The sequence below is a fragment of the Corapipo altera genome, unplaced genomic scaffold, assembly GCF_003945725.1.
Source record: "Corapipo altera isolate COAL_440 unplaced genomic scaffold, ASM394572v1 2b, whole genome shotgun sequence".
Classification (NCBI taxonomy): Eukaryota; Metazoa; Chordata; class Aves; order Passeriformes; family Pipridae; genus Corapipo; species Corapipo altera.
In genome coordinates this window covers 13504840-13525020 of record NW_020884874.1, presented here as the reverse complement: position 1 = coordinate 13525020, position 20181 = coordinate 13504840, and the positions used below count along the sequence as shown (strand labels likewise).

Here is a 20181-nt window from a genome sequence, read left to right as displayed (position 1 = left end):
AGCCCCGCGCCCCTCCGCAGCCCGGAGGCGGCCCGGCGGCGGCGGCGGCCGCGGGCGGCGCGGGCAGCCTGGAGCGGATCCGTGCGGACCACGAGCGGGCTCTGCGGGAGGCCAAGGAGACGCTGCAGAAGCTGCCCGAGGAGATCCGCAGAGACATCCGCCAGGACAAGGAGAAACTTCTACAGGACGCCCGCGACAGGAAAGAAGCTGGGGCCCCTGGGCTGCCCCAGCGCCTCTTCCGCCAGCCCGTAGGCGCCGTAGGGCAGGAGCCCGCCGACCCCGACGTCCGGCAGAGGAGGGAGAAAATCAAAGAGGTGGGTGGCGGCTGCTGGCGGTCCCGCTCATGGGGACGCGCCTCGACACCCCCGTGCGGGGCAACAGGTCGCTGCCAGGGCTGGCGGCGGTGTTGGGGGAGCCGTGACCCTTCCTGCCTCCACCTCCTCCTCCTCCCTGCGGGAACGGGGTCCTTCTGCCGGCCCTCGCTCGGCAGCCGCCGCGCAGGTCGGCGTCGTGGCCCGCGGTTGCATCCTCTCGGTCTGCGGTGCGTTCCACTGCCGGCTCCGCGCTGGCCGCGCCTCCCAACCTCCCGGCGTTACCGGGTTCCTCCAGCTGTTGCAGAGAAATCCGGGAAGGAAGCAAAGCCCAGCGAGAGCCGGCAGGCTGCAAAGCACCCCGGGGGGAGCTGAGGGCCGGACGAGGGCTGGGGACAGCGGCGCCCGGGAAGAGGAGCGGCGCGGGTCCGCCTGCGCGCCCGGTGGGGCATCCCGGGCTCGGCTGCCGGCCGGTGAGCTCCGGGTGTCTCCGCAGGGTGCAGGGGACCGGCGCCCTGCCCATGCCGCACTGTTGGCAGAGGAGGAGCCGCCCTGGGCTGTCCGGCGCCGGGCGAGTGCAGGACGGAGGTGCGGTCCAGCGCTCCGGAGATGTCGCGGTCTGTCTCGGGTTCGTGCGGTTCACTGTTCAGCGATACAGGCCATCTAAAGAGTTAAGGGCGTTTGGCAAAATACAGTCAATTTAGGTTAAAGCAGTAAAGCGTCACACTGTAGTGTTTTGACAAATTCAACCGTCTTTTTCGGTTGTGCTGCTCGGTTGGTTCAGGTACCGGGTTTAAGTCCTTCCTTACAGAAATTCCCCAAACTGTGTCTAGGTAACGCTGTCATGAGCAGAGCTTGACAGGGTCCTCTGACAAAAGAAAAATTTCCCTGATAATACAGTTCAACTTCCCGTCAGTACCGGCTGGTTTATTTATTGAACTGACAATTTCAGCTGCCTGCAGAGATTAGGGTTTATGAATTAATTAGTAGTATGTGTTTCCTGTTCTGTGGTGATGGAAATGAGATAGGAATGAGACTGTTACTACAAGTATTTCAGTGTTTGTGAAACATGGTTAGCCTTATTTGAAATAATTAATTTTTTTGTGTGTTTGTACAGAGTGGTCAAAAAAGTGACCCGTAACATCACACAGAGAATCAGATAATAAGCTATCACAAATCTCAAGTTGTGTTCTGTGATCTAGAGTCCTCGCATCAGCTGGCAAATTGTACAGCCAAGTACATAAGTAGTACAGACCGATGCAGAGATGTTTTGAAGAGAGAAACTCATAGGAGTGCATGGTACAGACCACATCCTGGAGTATGCAGAGACTATGTTGTCTTCTGTTTTAGTCACACAGCCTCCCTGAGGCATACGGAACAGTTAGAAATACCAGCAAACTCTTTTTCCAGTTATCTGGAATTGATATGTAGAAGTATTTAGAAGTAATGAGGCTCCAGATCTGATAGACCTGATTCTGTGGTATAGAAACTGCAACAAGTAAATAAACAGGAGGAAGAAGATAACACTTAAATATACTGCTGCTCTTGCTGGTACCACTCTGTGTCAACTAGTTCAAGTTATTTTTTATTATATATAGATGCACGTGTGTCTGTGTGCATATAGTTTGTGTGCTTATGTATGTATAAGTACATACACACATAACCCAATATCTCTTCAATTTCTTCCTCCCTTTCCTTTCTATCACTCTTCTTTCTCCTCCAGTTCTACAGAGTAGCCACCAACAACACAGTAACCTCCCTAAATGAGACCTTTGGCTATTTAAGCATAGGAGATGACAGAAGGACTGCACTTAGTTTCCAGATCTTTATTTTTCCTTAATACTACATGTTGTTTCTGGGAGTTTCTTTTCCTCCTAATTCAGTATGTGACCTTTACTGTCAAGATGGATTTATAATCTGTGGTCTTTTTAGAAAAAGTTTTAAACTGTAACATTTTTAATTGTGAACTTTTGTACTCTACTGTGCATGCACAGAAAACAGAATTCCTTTCAAATCTCCTTTCTTCGTGCCTGGTGGTTGCATGCTGGAGATGCAAATGTAAAGAATCTTCCTCCTTTCATACTCTTTTGAGCCTGGAACTTGCATCTGTGTTGTATGATCTGTGTATACCTAGAACTCGAAACTGTCCCTGTGGATATTTTTGACAGAAGGAAGCAAGTTACTTTAAAGGAAAAGAATGTCAAAAAATAATGTGGGTTTTTTTCTGCATTTCTGTCCTGGAAGAGCTCTGTCTGTTCAACATGCTGACATAAAGCCGAGAGGGGAGAGAGCTTACACATGTTTTGTCTATTTATTGTTTCAAATTTTAAGTTGACATAAGTGTTCAGAAGTCCAGTCAGTACAATATCGTTTGCAGTCACAAAACAATAAAATACCTTGACTTTATAGCATTTCTTAACCACATTTTGTTGTAGAAATTTTAACCATTTTTTCTATGGTACACTCTTTTGTATTAAAAACAAACAAACAAACAAACCAAAAGCATAAACCAGAAACAGGGCAAACTTCAAAAAGATGGAAATATAAAGATTCTTGAAGCTTTTTTAATTTTTAAACCAACATAATAAGACAAAAAGTAGAAAAATAAATGCTAGATGCTTATGTAGCAAGTAAAAGACTTGTGGAAACATGAAGAAGTGCAGATCTTGATGCTGTCACTGCTTTTCACTCTGTCAGAACAGTATGGTTGCTCTTAAAGTCTGTGTGTGGGAACTGCCCCACTGTGTTACACCTGCGAGGCCTGTCAGTGTGCAAGTGTGCCCATACAGGTAAGGGATGTGGGCCAAAGACCAGAGATACTAATGGGTGCTGTGATATTCCTCTGTTTCTCTTCTGATGATGGGCTACAGGCGAATTTGAAAGAAAGAGCAGTACTGCCAGCAGTGGGGTTTCCCTAGTACTTCCTGTTGTGCAACTGCTGTCAGCTGCTTGTGGTTGCTGATTTTTTTACTGGGTGACCTAATGTTGCCTACCCTGAGTGTCTTCCTCATGCCAGATGCTTCAAGGAGACTTGAGCAAAGAGGAACAGTTGATTTTGAGCATACCAGCACACTTGTGTTTTGTCATAGCTTGAGTTCTTTGGGCAGTTCCACTATTGCTCTGGTGACTCCATGACTTGGTGCAAGGTCTGGGTGCCTGGTATACCTCATGCTGGTCTCTGTTTCCATGTCCTGATAGGAACCCCAGACTATGAATAAGGTGACTGTGATTTGTGTTCTTGCTCTTCCACTCGTTAATTTGAGAGGTGGCTGCTCTTTTGAGCAAGTACTCCTGTGATACCTGTTTCCTATTTGTAAAAAAGGAGTGGAAAGCAATGATGACTCTTACACTCAAGCTTTATATCTCCCAGTCTCTTCTCTTGTCACTGTTCACTGTGGCTGGAAATCGTTATTTCTGATATAAAGGGAGGACTTGCAGGTTCACAGGCAGCTGATACGAACAAAGGAAGTGATTAGAAGAGGATGGTAATAGTGACAGAGGCAATGGAGGCAGGAGATGCATTCTTTCAAACAGGGAAATCTGGCTTGGAGTCTTCTCTGTCTTGTTCCTCTCTCTTCCAAAAAAAAAAAAAAAGTGCTTGAATTATTTAGGTGTTAAGAAAATAGCAAAATCTAAACTCTTTATTTTAGAGCAAAGGAATAGAAACGATGAATAAGCTAGCTCAGGTACTAGAAGCTACATAATCACATTAGTGCTGTGCTCTGCCAGACTAATTAATCCTGCTGAACAGCAAGCTATTGGTGTGGTGGAGCACCATACTAATGCAGCTGAGCTGTTCTTGTAAAAAGTAACTAGCTTGGAAACTGTACACATTATTGATCAGAGCTGTTTGGACATGTTTTCAGGATAAAAGCCTCCTTGGTAAACTGGAATCAGTGTCGGAAGAGCATGATCATGCAGTGCTGCAAGAACTTGCACAGCTCTCAGCTGCTGCAGTCATGTAGTACAAGTCCTGGAGAGGAGAATTTGAGCACCAGTCCTTTGAGCTCAACAAGGCAGTGGTCACAAGTCAGTAGAACAGACTCCACAGACTCCCCTGTCTTTTTATGAAGAATTGAGGTTGCATTGGCAGTGTGAATTCTGAAGCTTCCTGAGTCCTCAGCATTCATTTTGTTTGTCTGACTGTTTTCTGTGGTGGCCTTTCTGCAGTTGAGTTGGAAATCTCAATAATATTACAGGGAAGTTCAGCAGTATCTTGAGGAAAATAAGCTTGTGAATGTGGAAATAAAGCACTATTCAGAGATCTAATATGCACTTGACATAGAGCACTTGGATATAAGTGGAACTCTTCATTTACAAGGAGGAGTGATGGGAAGATTAATGAGAGGTCACTCACTGCCGAAGAAAGGCAGTTGGCCCCTTACGTTTTCCTGCGTGCTTCCACCACTTGCTTTCCTACTGCCTGGTATCCTGATGCTGATGCTCAGAAGGGTCCAGTGCCTGGCTGTGGGGAGTTTTATTTCCTTTTAGTGATGTTTACATGACAAAGTGAGCTTCTTGCTGTTGAAAGAAGTCCCTCCTACCACTTTTGACTGCCTTCTCCCCCTATCTACCTTGTGTGAATTCCACTGTGTCCCTTCATAAGCTGCTGAAGTAAGCTGCTCAGTAAACCATCAGAAAACTACCAGAGCAAAAAAACTGGATGAATTTCTGCTAAACTTTCTGTCAAGTTGCTGAGTTAAAGGTCTTAATGAAAGGGTTGACTTGGTGCTGGTTTTGGCTGTTGTGAGAGAACAGGTGGATGAAAGGTATGAAACCTCTTTCAGTAACCTTGTCTTAGGAGCTGGTATCTGATCTTCTTGCCTAGCTTCTCCATTAAAACTGAATCTCTGCAATGAGACTTTTGCAGATCAAAGGTTCTATATACTGTAATAACCTTCTCTAGCAGAAAGAAGTGCTTCCCTTCAGGAGGTTGTTATCTCCCAATCCCTTTTCTCATAAGAGGAAACACAGAGGCAGAAATTACTGAAGCCTCAGCTGCTGTAGACAGAAATTCAGAGTGCTTTTACTGGGAGGAGGGTTGTGAGGACCTTTATAGGAGAGGGAAGAGCTAAAATGCAGCAGTTTAAGTATTGAGTGGTTTGGTTTTCAGACAGGAAAAACCTATGTTCCCTAATGGTACATTTTGTTAAGAACAAGATACAGTGAAAGGAAAGGAGTTGACATGTAATGAGTAAGCAATGTGGTGATTGCTGCCAACATACTGATGATGCAATATATTTTGAAAGAAATTTTCTTAAAGTATTCTGTGACCTTAATGCTGACTTATAGCTCTTATAGCTGTCATTCAGCTTGTTGAAGTTTAAAATCTTGGCTTTCTTTACCCAAAGCTTTAATTACCCACCTGTAATCTTCAATATTTTTGTATCTGCAAGTTATTTTTGAATGTTTGGCAGTGCTTTCCTTGCTGATAAATACTATAAATACTGTTTATTGTAGTTCTTTTTTTATATATATTTTTATAAAAGACATCGAGGGAGTGAATTAAGTGCTTAAAGACAAGGAATCAAATATGATGACACTCAATAGGTACCTTATACCCCTAAATGAGGATATCCTCACTTGGCTTCTAGACATTTTCCCTGGATTTGTTGTGAGATTTGTGCTTTTGTGTAGTGGCAAGCTGGAGGTAGTCGGGATTGTCTTATGGTATCCAAAATCTCACAAAACAGTAAGTTAAAATGCTTGCTTAGGTTTAATGGCACTACAAGATGCAGAAGCTTCAGCTGAGTTGCTAAGAGTATGATTCAGTGGTTCTATTAAGCATCCTCTTGTATCTGCAACTTGGCAGAACCTATGGAGATCCAGCCACTTCTGTTGGGTTTGTGGCTTGGCGAGGTACGGAGCCAAAATGGCTTAGTGGAGACCTGAGCATAGTGGAAGCAATGGATCTCCACTAAGCCAATGCGTTTGAAAGAAGAGGAAAGTGGAGGAGAATGGACTGAGGCGTCTTTATGCCCATGAGACATGAAATAGAGTATACCTTTGCCAAATTAATGTTCTCTTAAGGGAGCCCTAAGGGTCATTTTGTGGAAGGACACGGTTTCAGGTTCTGATTTGCTTCAGCTACCTTTTTTTTTTTTTTTTCAGTTGAGAACCTCACAGCCTCTTCTGAGTCAAATGACTTGCAGGCAAATACTTGTCTGATTTGAACATCCCTTGTGAGATGGAGGGATGTCTGTGGCTGACTGTGTGCATATCTGACTGGAATAGGGTGTGTTCCCAATTTCTAGTTCATGTTTTTACAGCCTTACACCTGTTTTTTGTGAGCTAAGAAGAATATTTAATTTTCCTACATTCTGACTTGGTCTGCATTCTCAACAGGTAAATTTATGGAAACTAACTGAATGTCTCATGTAACTGGATCCTTGGAATTGTGGGGAAAATGAAAAGGCTTTAAATATTCAGTGGAAAACATGTGGCTTTCACAGAAAATCAAGAACATGATTAATTCCTTAACTTTATGTAAAGGCAAAATGTAAATTCCAGACACACAGGACTCTTTTCTTGAGAACTAAGTAAAGTGATGTAAAGACGCGAGGTAAAGCTTAAAATAGAATGTTTCCTGTGCTTTGGCAAAAGTTATATTCTCATGGTAATGATTTTGGGTTTAATGCTAGTATAGCAGCCTGTGGCAGCCATGTAATATAAAGAAATAGAATAAATCATAATGTTGGTGAGTACAGTTGCTTAAGGCTGTAGTTCTGTGCTGTGGGCAAACTGAAGCAGAAAAATTCCACCTGTTTATTAAAATCTACCATTAAGACCACAAAAGGTCTTATCTCATTCAGAGGGAAAATAAAAGTGGTAGACAGGCAGGCTTTGATACTTTCTTTGAATGTTAATGAAAGCACAGGACTTATGAAAAGGAAATGACAGAGAGACAGGAGACATCTCTTCTTGTGGAAGGTAATTCACATCCTTGCAGAAGGATCTGTATGACTGTTGAGTGGACAGACGTTTTCTTAAAGCTGTCTAAAACATACTGCTGTAAGGATTGTTGAGTGTGTTAACTTCCTCTTCAATTGTGTTGGGGTGGTTTTTTCTAGCTTGGGGACCCAGCACAGGTGTAAATGTCTGCAGTTTTCATCTTGAAGATAATATCTTAATAAGTACTTCCTTTATTTACAAATAATAAATTTGTCTTCATATCTTACTTGACAGAGTAAGAGTATTACATCAGGAAAGTGGCTTCGATTCAGTGTTTTGCACTGCCTTAACAGTGCAGCACTTACTCTGGCGATAAACTGCCATCTGAGGTGGTACAGAGATAATGAAACACTCTGGTTGTGTGCCTTTTTGGTAACAAACTCAACTATTTAAATGTGTCTCTGTGTAAAGCATGTTTTAGACATTCGGTTTTGAAGGACTTTGTGGTCTACTTATAAGTTATTTAAAGAACTGTCATTTTATAAATGAGGAAAATAATTGGTTAGAAGTGGGGGGCTATGAATTAAGCAATATGGGCAATGTACCAGATACTCATAGACTGATTACTTTTGTGTAAAAATCTTCTTTATCCACAAAATTTTTAGGATGGTTTTTTTTTGGTGTTCAGTTTTGAGTTTTTTCCCACTTGGTTGTTTGAGTTTAAGCACGTCATATAAAGAGTATGTGCATGCTTCTGAGAAGCATCTCTGTTTTTCTGTTTTCCTTGAGTCTTTCTAATCGTGTTTGCAAGTCTGTCATGAAAACATAATTGGTGAGTAATGAAGTACGTGCTTACCTGAACCATATTAAATGAAACCTTTTACAGAATTGTGGTTAAGCCGCTGTTTTATCACAGTGCTTGGAAGCCTTGCCTGCAGAGTCCAGAAGACTTTACTGTTGAGAGGAAGCAGTTTTGTTTTTCAGGGGTAAGAGCAGTCCACTGACTTGCACAGGATTGCACAGTGTGACAGGTTTCAGAGCAGAACTTGAATACCTGGACCCTGTTTGGTTGTGCCTCACTAAACCAGGGACTGTTGCTGTATCCTGGGTGGAGGCTGTCTTCTCTCCTAGCCATGCTGCAGGTCTCTAGCCTGGGCGTGTCAGCTCAATAGGGTCGGTTTAAACCTGGATTCTAGAGTCTGATTTATGGCTGCACGTGGGCAGCTGTGGTTTACCACTAAACTGTTGCTAAATGCATTGTTTGTTTCAGGGGAAGGCTAAACCTGAGATTCCCTGTTGCAATGTTTAGGTCATTAACTGTAAGCTTTTTAAGCAATACTTGAGTGCTGTGCTCCGGTGCTGTTTTGAAGGAAAGCTCATAGAGTAGTAAAATTCAATTACCTTTCTTACTCCTTGAAGTCTTCAGTTTGAACTCTGTTGTAACCAAGAAAGGCTTGTATGAAATAATATGACAACTTGCTAAAACTCTTTGCAGTAAGCTGATTGGATTTTATAGCTGGTGTTTATGAAGACATAGGTATTGCTCATTCTGATGCTTCTGATTTTCAAAGCTTTTTAAACAGATTGGATGAGCACATAACCTGCTGTTACATTCTTATAACTGTTAAACATTCACAGCCTTGTGAGATATGCAGTCACTTATGCAAAGGTAACTACAAGTGTAAAATCTATTTTCATTTGTCCTCCCACTCTTTCTTGGAAGCTATATGTACCTTGGCCTTTAAATTGTTTTAGGAATACGGCAAGTGAATGGAAGTCTGACTTCTATGAAACATGCGCCCTTTCTCTTAAAGGCAAATCTCTAGTCAGGTAAGAAAATAGTTGAAGATTAGAAGAGATGGTAGGCAATACTGAGTAAAGGACTAAAATGATTCTGTGCAATGAATGAGCTGATGACTATGAAACATCTGGCTGTTACAAGACTTGGTGTGCATCTCAAAAATTATTTCAGAAGAATCAACTTTTTCTCTGATGCTGGATTGAAACAGTAGTTGAAGTGTTAATGTAAAAGGATGCAGCTTTGCACTTCTCATGTGAAGATACATATTGCTGGCATTTAGCATAGAGGCAGTATTGTGTATTTTTTATATGAATAAAGTAGAAAGGAAAGAATGTCTGATAATTTCTTCCCAGAATTTTACATCATCTCACTTGTGTAGGGGTGATCTTATTGCTTGGCAACATAAACCCTCTTTTTCAATTATTTATTAAAAGCCAGTATCTGCTCTTAAAACTTTGCAATAAAATTGCATTAGATGAATGCGCCTTGCTTCTTTAATTAGTATTCACACCACTGTGAGGCTATTTTTTTAAAAGTATCTGCATATTTTTCTTTTGCTTAGTTCACTGCTTAATATAAATCTCTGTGCCTTTTGAAATTTCTTTTGTTCAGGGACTGCTTTTGTCCAAGGAAAAAGGAAGTAGATTGTGTAAATGTTGCTTTCGAAGCACAGTACTTCAGGAGATAATAGTTTTACTATTCACTGATAGACACGTGCAGATGCAGACCCAGTCTTTAACTCCACTGTCAGTTTTCTCACTGCCTTTGAGCACTGACATCTGTTTGTGCACTGAACGGTGGTATTGATGATAAATCTTTGCCCATACTACTCTCTGAAGGGAAATCTGTTGCTTGCTACTGTGGTTGCAGTTCTCCACCCATCTGTGATTTTGAGAATTGCACTTTTAATTCTGTGTTGGACCTAGGTAGTAATACTAGATTCTTGAAACCTTAAAGAAGAGAAATAGATGTTAATCATTTGCAGTGATGGATTCTGTCCCTCCTCCCCATCATGCAACAGAAAAACTAATTACAATTTAGAGAGTAGAAGAGTTATACATATTACATCTTTAAAAAGTCACAATACTTCAAAACTGCATGCTGCTTTCTTTGTTCTGGTGAGATCATTTGAAGAATCACCACGGGAAAAACTGTGCCGTGTAAAGACAAACTGCAAATTGACTGATATTTTTATGCCTTATTCTGTAAAGCTCTAGAGTAAGCATGGCACTGAACCTGAACTGACTGTTCATAGAAATGTGTGTGATCTTGTCAGGGCTGATGTGACATCACACATCAAGAAGGGCACTTCAAAGAAATGACCTTTCTGAAGAAAAGTCTCTTTATGCAATTTCTTAAAAAAAAAAATTGTACTCATATATTGACAGATGTATTTGTGTATCTCTCCATATGTATGTTTTACATAAGAGTCAAATATGTTGTACAATTAGTCTGTTGTATATAGCTTGTAGCTGAAGGTGCAGTTTGTTGGGGGCAAGCTGTGATCTGAATAAACACTTTGAACAAAGTAAAAGGCATAGGTTTTGTTTTGTTTTACAAATAATCATCTAACTTGAAAAAATAATTATACATATGCTGCAAGCAAAATTAGGATGGAGCAAAGAAATCCTTGTATTTCAATAATCAGTTTTGCTCAAGTTATTTTTTATTAAATAAGTCTAAACCTTGCAGAAAGTAGGTGCTCTCAGAGAAAGTTTTCAAACTTGAAAAAAGTTTCCATATGCAGCCTTATCATCTGAAAGAATTATGGAGACTTGGTTGGTCTGCATTTTATGCACACCATAGTCCTATTTGTTCTTTTCCCCAGCCTTCTGCTTACCACAGAATTTTGCTGTTGAAAAGGAGAGACATTTTGACTTACCACTGGACCTCTGGAGGCCTGATCTCTTGCTTAGAATAGAGCTGACTTCAAAATTAAATTGAGGTGCTCAGTCTTGTGCACCAAAGTGTGGAAGACCTATGCAGAGGGAAATTCTGTAGCCCCTCTGGACAAACATATTCCAGTGTCCGAAGACCATTATGTAGATTTTCTGACTTATTATTGTGTCTAGTTAGAATTTCTCATGCTGCAACTGATGACACTGCCTTTACTCCTTTCATTGTGCCCTACTGAGAATATCTTGGCTGTCTTTTCTCCATAGGTACCCCCTAAATCACTAAGAAACCTCCTTCCTCTAGTCTGAGCAAAGCCAGCTCCATCTACTTCTTCTCACAGGTCATGTGTTCTCTATTATTTTAAAAAAATCTCTAATTGGTACAAAGGAGCTGAAAACCAAGAACAAGGTTCAATTTGAAGCATCAGGAAGGTCACACAGGTGTTAATTAATTGCTTCCTGTCACTAGCATGCAATGCTGTTAATGCAGCCCATTGCTTTCATCATTGCAAGGATGCCTTGTTTGTTTGTGTTCAATGGGTTATTCACCAGGACCCCCAGGATATTTGTTCCTAAGCTGCTTTCTAGCCTGTAAGTTCCTGATGTGTACTTAGGTATAAGATTTTTGCATTTGCTTTTGTTTGGTTTCAAGAGGCTTGTCAGCTCAGTCCTCCTATTGGTTGAGGCCCTTCAGGTGGGAGCCCTACAATCCAACTTCTTGATTGCTGAATTTTGGAGTTATACACATAGTTGGAAGGGTGTGATTGCTCTGTTGTTCGGAGAAATGTCGCGGCTAGCCATGTTAGACTTTGACCTGTTTAATGCTGTCTTGAGTGAGATTGTCTGATCAGCCACTTTTTTCATCAGCCTTGACCAACCATCTCATCCATGCCTTTTTGACTGCCGTAGTGCTGAGGCAGAACGTGTCAAAAAGCATGGTAAAGTCAGGTAAATGGTGTCTGCTGCGCTGTTCTCATCCACAGAGCCAGTGGCTTCATCATAATAAGCAACTGGGTTGTTTGGGCACGTTTTGCCTTTGGGGACTTATACTTGCCTTTTGCAAAGTCGTTTCTGTCCTTGATGTTCCTGGAAAGAGAGTCAAAGGGGTTTTGGTCCATTTTCTTCCAAAGGTTTGAAATAACCTATCTGCCTTGTAATTCCCTGGGTCTTCCTTCTTGCTCTTTTCCTCACTTACCAGGGATCTCCCTTGGTTACTGTGGCCTTTCAAAGGTGATGCAGAGAGGCCTTGCAATGGCATGCAGCCTTTCTTGGCTATTTTGCATGTATGCTGCCTCCCTCAGTTTTCTTAGGGAAGTCCAGCAGGTATGTTAGCTCAGCAGGTATTTTATTATTTAAAAAATGAGGAAGGATTTACTGGACAAAGAAATTTGGTTGATATAGGGAATTCCTATTGGAATTTTTGAAATACAAGCTATTGATGGAAAATAAAAGTCTTAGTTTCAGCTTTGCCACTTTTGTGACTGTAAATGGGTGACTAGAATACTGACATCTGTGTCATATCTGGGTGATATCACTGCAGAATTTTGAAGTGTCTTTCCTCTACATACCTCTGAACAAAGTATCAGTCAGCTGATGTTTATACATTGCAAGTATGAAACTAAGGACATGAAAGCTAATATGGTGTCATTTAAAAGTTGGTAGTTTTGGAGTTTGTATTGTAACAGAAATGGATGACAGTAAATTAGATTTAAAGCACAGTTCTGTCTGATTTCTTTCTTAGGGGTCTAAGCTTACAAATATGTATTTTTTAATTAACTTTCCAAGTGTTTTATGGACTTATTATGGAGTTTACAGCAGGAACTGTAAATATTTTTATAGTAGGGTTGTACTGTTGAACTGCACCACCAATTCAGGAGTTCAGTTCCTCAGTATTTGATTTTCTGTCACTTTTGACATCACAAAGGGGCCTGGCTTTACAGAAGCTTGGTTTTGAAAATGAAGTCTTTCTTTACCCTACCTTGTACTCACTTCTGAAAGGGTTGGTTTCCAGCATTACAGAGATGCATGAGCATCCCTTCAATTTGACGTACCTATTCTGATTAGTGATGTGAGAAGCAAAGCTCTTTCCATCTATAGCAGGGACTATATAACCTTCCTTTTGCCCTAACTTTATGATCTTTGTTGGCAACAAGTTGTCTGGCCCCAACTTTATGATCCTATGTTGTGGGAACAGTAACCACCTATAGTTTTTATTTGGTCCTTAAAGTGTGAAAAGTTAGCTGTAAAACCTACGTGAGTACTTTTGGTGTGAACTGAGTAAGTCTGAGGAAGGAGCCAGGTTTTGTGAAGGAGTTAAGCTTGTTTTAACTTTCATTAGACTTTTTTTTCCTTACATTTTCTGCTGTGCCCAAGTACGGAGGTTTCATGTCATCAAGAAAGTAAGTTATTTTGGATGCTGTTCAGGAATCCAAAGCATGACCAATGGCTGTACACCTCCACTTATGTTTTTGATCAGTGACTTGAAGTAAAAATTCAGCATTTTCCTAAGTAAAGCTGATCCTGTAGTTTAAGCTATTGAAGTCACACCACTTAGGTCTCTTGCATGTGAAAAGAAACTTTTAGATGAACAGTCATCTGATATGTATATGCTGGCATTGAGAAAACACTTTTTTTGTCAGCTGTAGCCTGGATCACAATAACCTAGAAGAATACAACTATTAATGAAATTATTTCAAACATAGAATAGTGCACTGCAAGGTATTACATGTGTTCATTTAAGAGTACCTCTGCAGTAGCTTTGTGGTGTGCTAATTACCCTTTCCTGTGTTCTCTGATGGGGGGATTTTGTGGAGTTTTATCTTCCCTTTTGATTGAACGCAGTATTTTGTGATGCCTGTTTTATTCATTATTTTTCATGAGGAGTCTTTCCCACTTCAGATTCATACCGCTCTTTGAAAAATGTGTATGCTTTATTTTCTATGGAAGGAAGAGGACCAGCGACTGATACCAAAGACAAGTCTCAAAAACAGCTTTAAAAGTCCTCTGTGTTTATGTGAACACTGCAGTGTACATAAATGGGGATGTGATCAGCTACCTCAATCGAACACGCTTAGTGTCTCTTTTACCAGCCCTACCATATGCCCACATAGAAAAACATTTCCCTAAGAACTTTGGGGCTGATTTTACTGCAGAATCACCAATAACGATTCTCTTGTGCTTGGTAACTTCATGTTGGTAACTTCATATTGCTGTGAATGTGCTATTATGTGAAAGAAAATAACTGATTCATAATTTCTCTTGGATATTTTATGCTGTGCTGTAATATGTGGTTTAAATATGCTGTTTATGGGAAGCATCCCATGCAGCATTGTGCATGCTGTAATCAAAATGAGGAAATATGTTACATGCTGTATCTTCTAGCACCACCACACTCCTCCCCCATAATCCTACTCAAATTTCAACTTCAATCTTTTCCTTAAAATTGTTAAGAACTTGTCTAAATTCCCCAAAGATGTTATATAGAAGGAGGATAGAAGTTTTTCTGATGGGAAAAGGAAAACTTGCTCTTCTTTTGTTTGAAAATGAATAACTAGGAACATCATGAATGTGACTCATTTTACCAAAGAAACTAGCACATAAAAGAGTGTTTGTAGTGAAGTGGAGGAAGATTTGTATGTGTATGGATATATGAATATGTATATATGTGTTAAGGAAAAAAGTCTAAAGAAAATGCTTATTCCTTCGTATTTGGAATTATTGTCGAAGAAGTAAAACCAAACTGTACTTTTTACAGAGCATACTTTTCTATAGCATGAATATTTGACAGCCTTTCCTGCTTGTATATGAGACTGAAACCTGTGAAAGACCCTTTTTTGGCTGGTGAGTAGGAACAAAGTGTTTGGCAGCTCAGATGATGAAAGGTAGTTCTTCTAGCTGTATATAAAGGTGTACTATTGATTACTGTATGAACTCTGATTAAATGTTATTCATATATTTTGCCTTTTGCCCTTTGGACTGCTGGGCATAAAGAACATTTTTGATCTTTGGAAGTGCTATTGCTTACTAACTATAGACCTCTTTGGTTGAGAACAGTATTTGCTTGCAAGTCACAATGTACTTAAAAATAAATTTTATTCGTTGTTTTACTGAAAATTCTTATCAGCAGTTCTCAATCAACTTTTTATACAAGGAATTTGATAATAATTACTTTGTACAGTTAATCCACATAGTTAAACTCTCTCACTTTGGGACACACTCAGTTTCATTCATGCTCTCCAGCTTTTGTGATGTGGTTGGTGATGCTGAAGTAGTTATGACCTCAGTAATAGCTCCAGGCAAATTTAGAAATAATTTGGGTTCTTTTTCTAACAGAATTTAATTTTTTTAGCATTTGTCTCTAAACGTACTTGATTCTGTTTCTACAGAAAAAATATTGAAAATATATATTGTGAGGAAAAAAATTATTTTTCATCTTCATAACATTTTAAGATCTGTACAGTCAACTACTTCCCGTGAATCAGCACAAACTCATGTTCCTTTCATTCTCCCTTGGACTTTGGCAGTGTACTTGATATTCTAACAAGCCATGGCTCTGCCAGATCCAAGCTGGAAGCAAATTTACCAAAAAACCACTGCTTTTTTGGCACACACCTTGCCACTGAAAAATCTTTTTCCCTGAAGGCAGAGTGTGTGTGTGCTTATGTTGTTCATAGAAGAGATGTATGTGTACTTAGTGCGAAGGCTTTTAGACTTGGGAGGCAAATGTTTCTGCAAGTGAATGAGGATTGTGGAGTATTTGTACTTTTCTTTGAAGCTTTGGTCATATGTTGAACATATATTCCTTTATTTACTTTGAAATGTGGATGAAAGCCAAACTAACTAAAACTATAGTTCACTTTGATCTGTAAAAAACATACCTTGCATAAACAAATAATTACAGTAGAAGAATATTAGTGTACAAAGATGGGATCACCGAAAGATCCTTCCAGCTGGGGTGGGGGATTAAACTGTCCCACTATTTAGCTTTTAAGGTAACTCTGACATGATGGCATGGAACTGGCATTTCCCAATGCTTTTTTAAAGCGTTCTAGTATTCTTTCATTAGTATTGAGAATGGAAACAGAGGAAAAATCAGGGCACTGCAGTGAAAGTGGGTTTCCTCTCTCTGTGGCCGTATCTGTCAGTTTCAAACACAGCAAATGCTGCTGCACATGGACTGTGGTTCTTCAGAAAGACAGCAGGAAGCAATTTCTCCTAAAATCAATGAAAAAAGCACCAGACTGCAAATATTAAACAAGTTTTTCAGGGCACGTGTTTTGGAAGACTGTAATTTTTGAATTTGAGTTTACTTAATACCATCAGGAGACTTCAAATGCAGATATATTTCTGATGTGTTGCCTCTCTTGTAGACCCTTCTTTTTGCATTCTGCTTGACACTGCCTTGGGTTTAGTCTGTAGTTTAATTACAACACTAGCTCGCACCAGCAGGCATTGTTGACTTTTTATGCTGACTTTAAAACTTCCTCAAAAAATGTAAAATACTTGCTCACTATTTAAACTTGATAGTTTCTTGCTCTGGTATCTGGTTTTTACCTATTATTAGCAAGTAGCAGTAGCATCATATGTAAGGCAGGCATGAAGACAGCTAGAGAAACTGAAAGTCTGAGCTGCTGCATATTTTAATTCCAGTGATGCATTTGTGCGACCAACTCTCTGGCTTTTAGTCTTTGGCCAGAGGTCCTGATATGAGATCAGTTCCAGTAGCACCATGCACCAGAGCAAAGCCTTCTCTCCTGTATTGTACAGCCCAAAGGCTTTCCTGCCACATATCACTGCTCTTGAATGGGATGTGAAAAGCTCTAGGCTTCTGCACTGCAGCTGTGGGCCCTGACTGGTGTGACACTTCTGGAGGGGTCCGCTTTGATATAGCTGGAGCAATGATCAGTGCCCTATTTCAGAGTCAGTAGCTGATGAACACACTGCCTAGTAGCTTTTGTCGAAGCTGCTATGCTAGGGTAAAAGGACTAAACTCAAAACTGGTTTTTTTTTTCCTTAAGAAATGACAGCCTTAAAAGAATATAGTCTATTAATGGGTAAAAGTAGAATAGAAGGAAATGAGTCTCTTCTGTTCAGCAGGGTAAGGCAGTGATAGAGTTGGCTTGTTTGTTTTTACAATTGACAGATGAGACAATAAGATTTCCACTTCAATATACACATCAACATTTCATTGCCTTCCTTTGCTAGTGCAGGTAAATTTTTAACTCTCAGCTGACCATGTCAGCTAGAAGTTTGCAATTATGGTAAACTCAGTGTGTTGGGTTGACCTGGCTGGAAGTCAAATACCTACTAAAGCTGCTCAATCCTTCCCCTCCTCAGCTGAACAGGTGAGAGAATATAATGAAAGGCTTATGGGTGGATATAAGAACAGGGAGAGACCACTTGCCAGTTACCATCATGGGCAAAACAGACTCAACATGGGGAAATCAAATCTGAATAGGATAATGAGAAATAAAACTAAATCATGGAACACCTTTCCCCCACCGTTCCTTTCTTCCTGAGATTGACTTCCCTTCTAATTTTCTTTACCTCCTACTCCCACAGCCATGCGGGGGGACAGTGAGTGGGGGCTGTGGTTGGTTCATCACATGTCGTCACTGCTGCTGCTTCCTCGTCAGAGGGAGGGCTACTCAGACTCTTTCCCTGCTCCAGCTTGGGGTCCCTCCAACAAGAGACAGTCCTTCCCAAACTTCTCCAATATGAGTTCTTCCCATGGATTGCAGTTCTTCACAAACTGCTTCAGCATGGGTCTCTTCCACAGGGTGCAGTCCTTCAGGAACAGACTGCTCCAGTTTATATACAGACAATGACATTCTATGATATGGAATATTCCTTTGTCCAGTTCAGTCAGCTGCCCTGGCCATGCTCCCTCATGGCTTCTTGTGTGCCTGCTGTCAGAGCCTGGAATACTTGAAAAGTCCTTGACTTGGATAAGCACCACTTAGCAACGACTAAAACATCAGTATGTTATCAACATTATTCTCATACTGAATCCCAGACTTGGCATTCAGCACTGTACCAGCTACTGGGAAGAAAATTAACTCCATCCCAGCCAAAATGGGGACACCAATACAGGCTTTCTATTCCGTGTGTTTGGCAGACCTAAATCACAGGGATGATGGAGCTTGCTTGTTATGATTAACATGAAACAACTAGCATACATTGTGTTCTACTGTAAACAAGCGATGGCAGAACCTTCTAATGTGTCCTGGTTTTAAAACAAACTTAAACAAACTAAGAAGATTTCTATTACAGATCTGTGTGGTCAATCACCTCCTGTGCATGTGGAAAATATGATTCAGAATTTTGTGAAATTGAGCAGACAAGACAGACTTAGGGATGTGTCAGAAAGGGTTTTTTGTAAGTTTTCTTCTCAAGTGGTCATTACAGAATGGAAACAAATGTAGTTTTACTGTGATAATGTCAAGCACAGCAGCACAAGAACATTTGGAATAAATGAAAAGTCTTTCTCAAATTCTTTGATGTCAGAGAAATCATTTCACATTTTTGTGAAAATATAGTATTAGACTAACAACTGTGTCTTCCCCTTTCATTTTTGACCAAAGATGTTGTGAAAGAATAAGTTCTATGAATGAAACATATTGCAGTTTAGAGAAGACTGTAAGAAGCTGTATATATAGCTTATGTGCTCAACTCTGTGCTCAAAAGGCAACAATGTGTAGTTCTACAGAAACGTAGTATCCTTAGAAGGACTGAAACTTCTGTTGTCTTACACTGTCATCTCTAAGGCATGTTAGTTTAACATGCTAAATATTATATTTGAATGCTGAAAAAAGCTCTGAATTTCTGTAATTGGATTCCGAAATCAGTAAGTGTATGGAGATTGAGATCATAGGCAGATAACCTGCACATTAGTATGAGTCAAAAATTCCTGCTAATGAACATGGTGTAGAAACTGGTTGCTATGATAACACATGGCTATTTTATATAAGGTTTTTATAGGTGGGTCTAGTGAAGCATTTCAGAGAAGATCAGAATTGCTTCCCCATTTTAGAATGCAGGAACTAAGGCAGATTTAAAACATGTTAGCGCCTTTTGATACAAAAATAGTAGATAATTAGAAGGAAAGTAAATTACACATTTCTGCCTGTCAAGTCTATTCTCCCCTACAACGATCTTTATCAAAATATATAATAAAAGCATACTTTGTTTCAAAATTTTAAGATTAAATAGAGTCAGTGTTTTCCTGGAAAGTACTGTAATTGGGAGAAAGAGGTAATAGTAAGACATCAATTTTTACAGTGTATTTAGTGGTGTTGTTTACACCTATTCTCAGAAATATTCTTGTTTGTTGAATATAAGGCACATCAAATGAAACTACTAGGTGATAAAATCAGAACAAACCTCTTCTTTGCACGTTATGTTGCAGAGCTATAGAGCTCGTTCTGCAGGATGTGAATATAAAAAATTCAGACAAGTTCAGAAAACAGTTGAGTAATTTCATGAAAGAAAACTCTACTGGGCATTTTTAATCATACAAGCATCACATCTGGCTCTGAAAGTCTCTGACTCAAGCTCTGAACACTCCTATTACTCACAGGAAATGTTTGCTTGTACTGTTCGTAAGATTTTGTTAGGAATGGGAAACTGCAGTAGTTAAGCCTTTTAGACTCTCATCTAGCAGCTATTTTTTGTGCTGAACATCTTCTGAGAGCTGGAGTGGTTGTTGCCTGGCTAGTACTGAGAGAAATCTGTTTTTCAGACAGGAACAACCATGAAAAAAAATCCTGAAGAAAGATGTTGGCATTGTTTTAGAATGGCACAAACAGAATTCCTAACTGTCATAAATAGAATTACATTAATATTACCCAAATGCTCTGTTAAGGAGCTATAAACATGAGTAAAGGTCTACTCCATCCTGTAAGTTGTTAAGATGTCAGGACGTCCCCTCCAGCTGTTTCCTCACACACAGGAAGAGAGCACCCAGGTTCCCCTGCACTGCATTGTTAATGTGCCCTCAAACGCCTAGTTTGTCTCCCCTTGCATTCCTTTCTCCCATTTTTCCCTTTCTAAGTTCTTTCAACTTATCATTCTCATCACTTCCCAATTAAACATCTCAGCCCAGTTTTCCTTTCCTCAATTCTGTTAAAAGCTAACACTCTTCTGTTATCTCTTGTGCCTGCCTTTCTCCTGTTGCTTTCTTGTTGTGGTGCCACAGAACAGTGAGCCACCTGCATGTAGGCTGCTCCTCTCTGTTATCTACAGCATCTCACACTTGGTGGTGGTGTTATCTTGGCAGAGGCAC

The 20181-nt window shown here is 40.3% G+C and overlaps 1 protein-coding gene across 1 annotated transcript in view; it reads left to right on the top strand.

Moving 5' to 3' along the window:
- The first annotated feature begins 14 nt into the window (after positions 1-14).
- The window catches only part of MAN1A1 (mannosidase alpha class 1A member 1), a 148380-nt gene continuing 128213 nt past the window's right edge, over positions 15-20181 (top strand). The window contains exon 1 of the mRNA XM_027634313.1: positions 15-314. The gene's annotated coding sequence lies outside the window, so the exon portion shown is untranslated. The remainder of the gene's footprint in view (positions 315-20181) is intronic.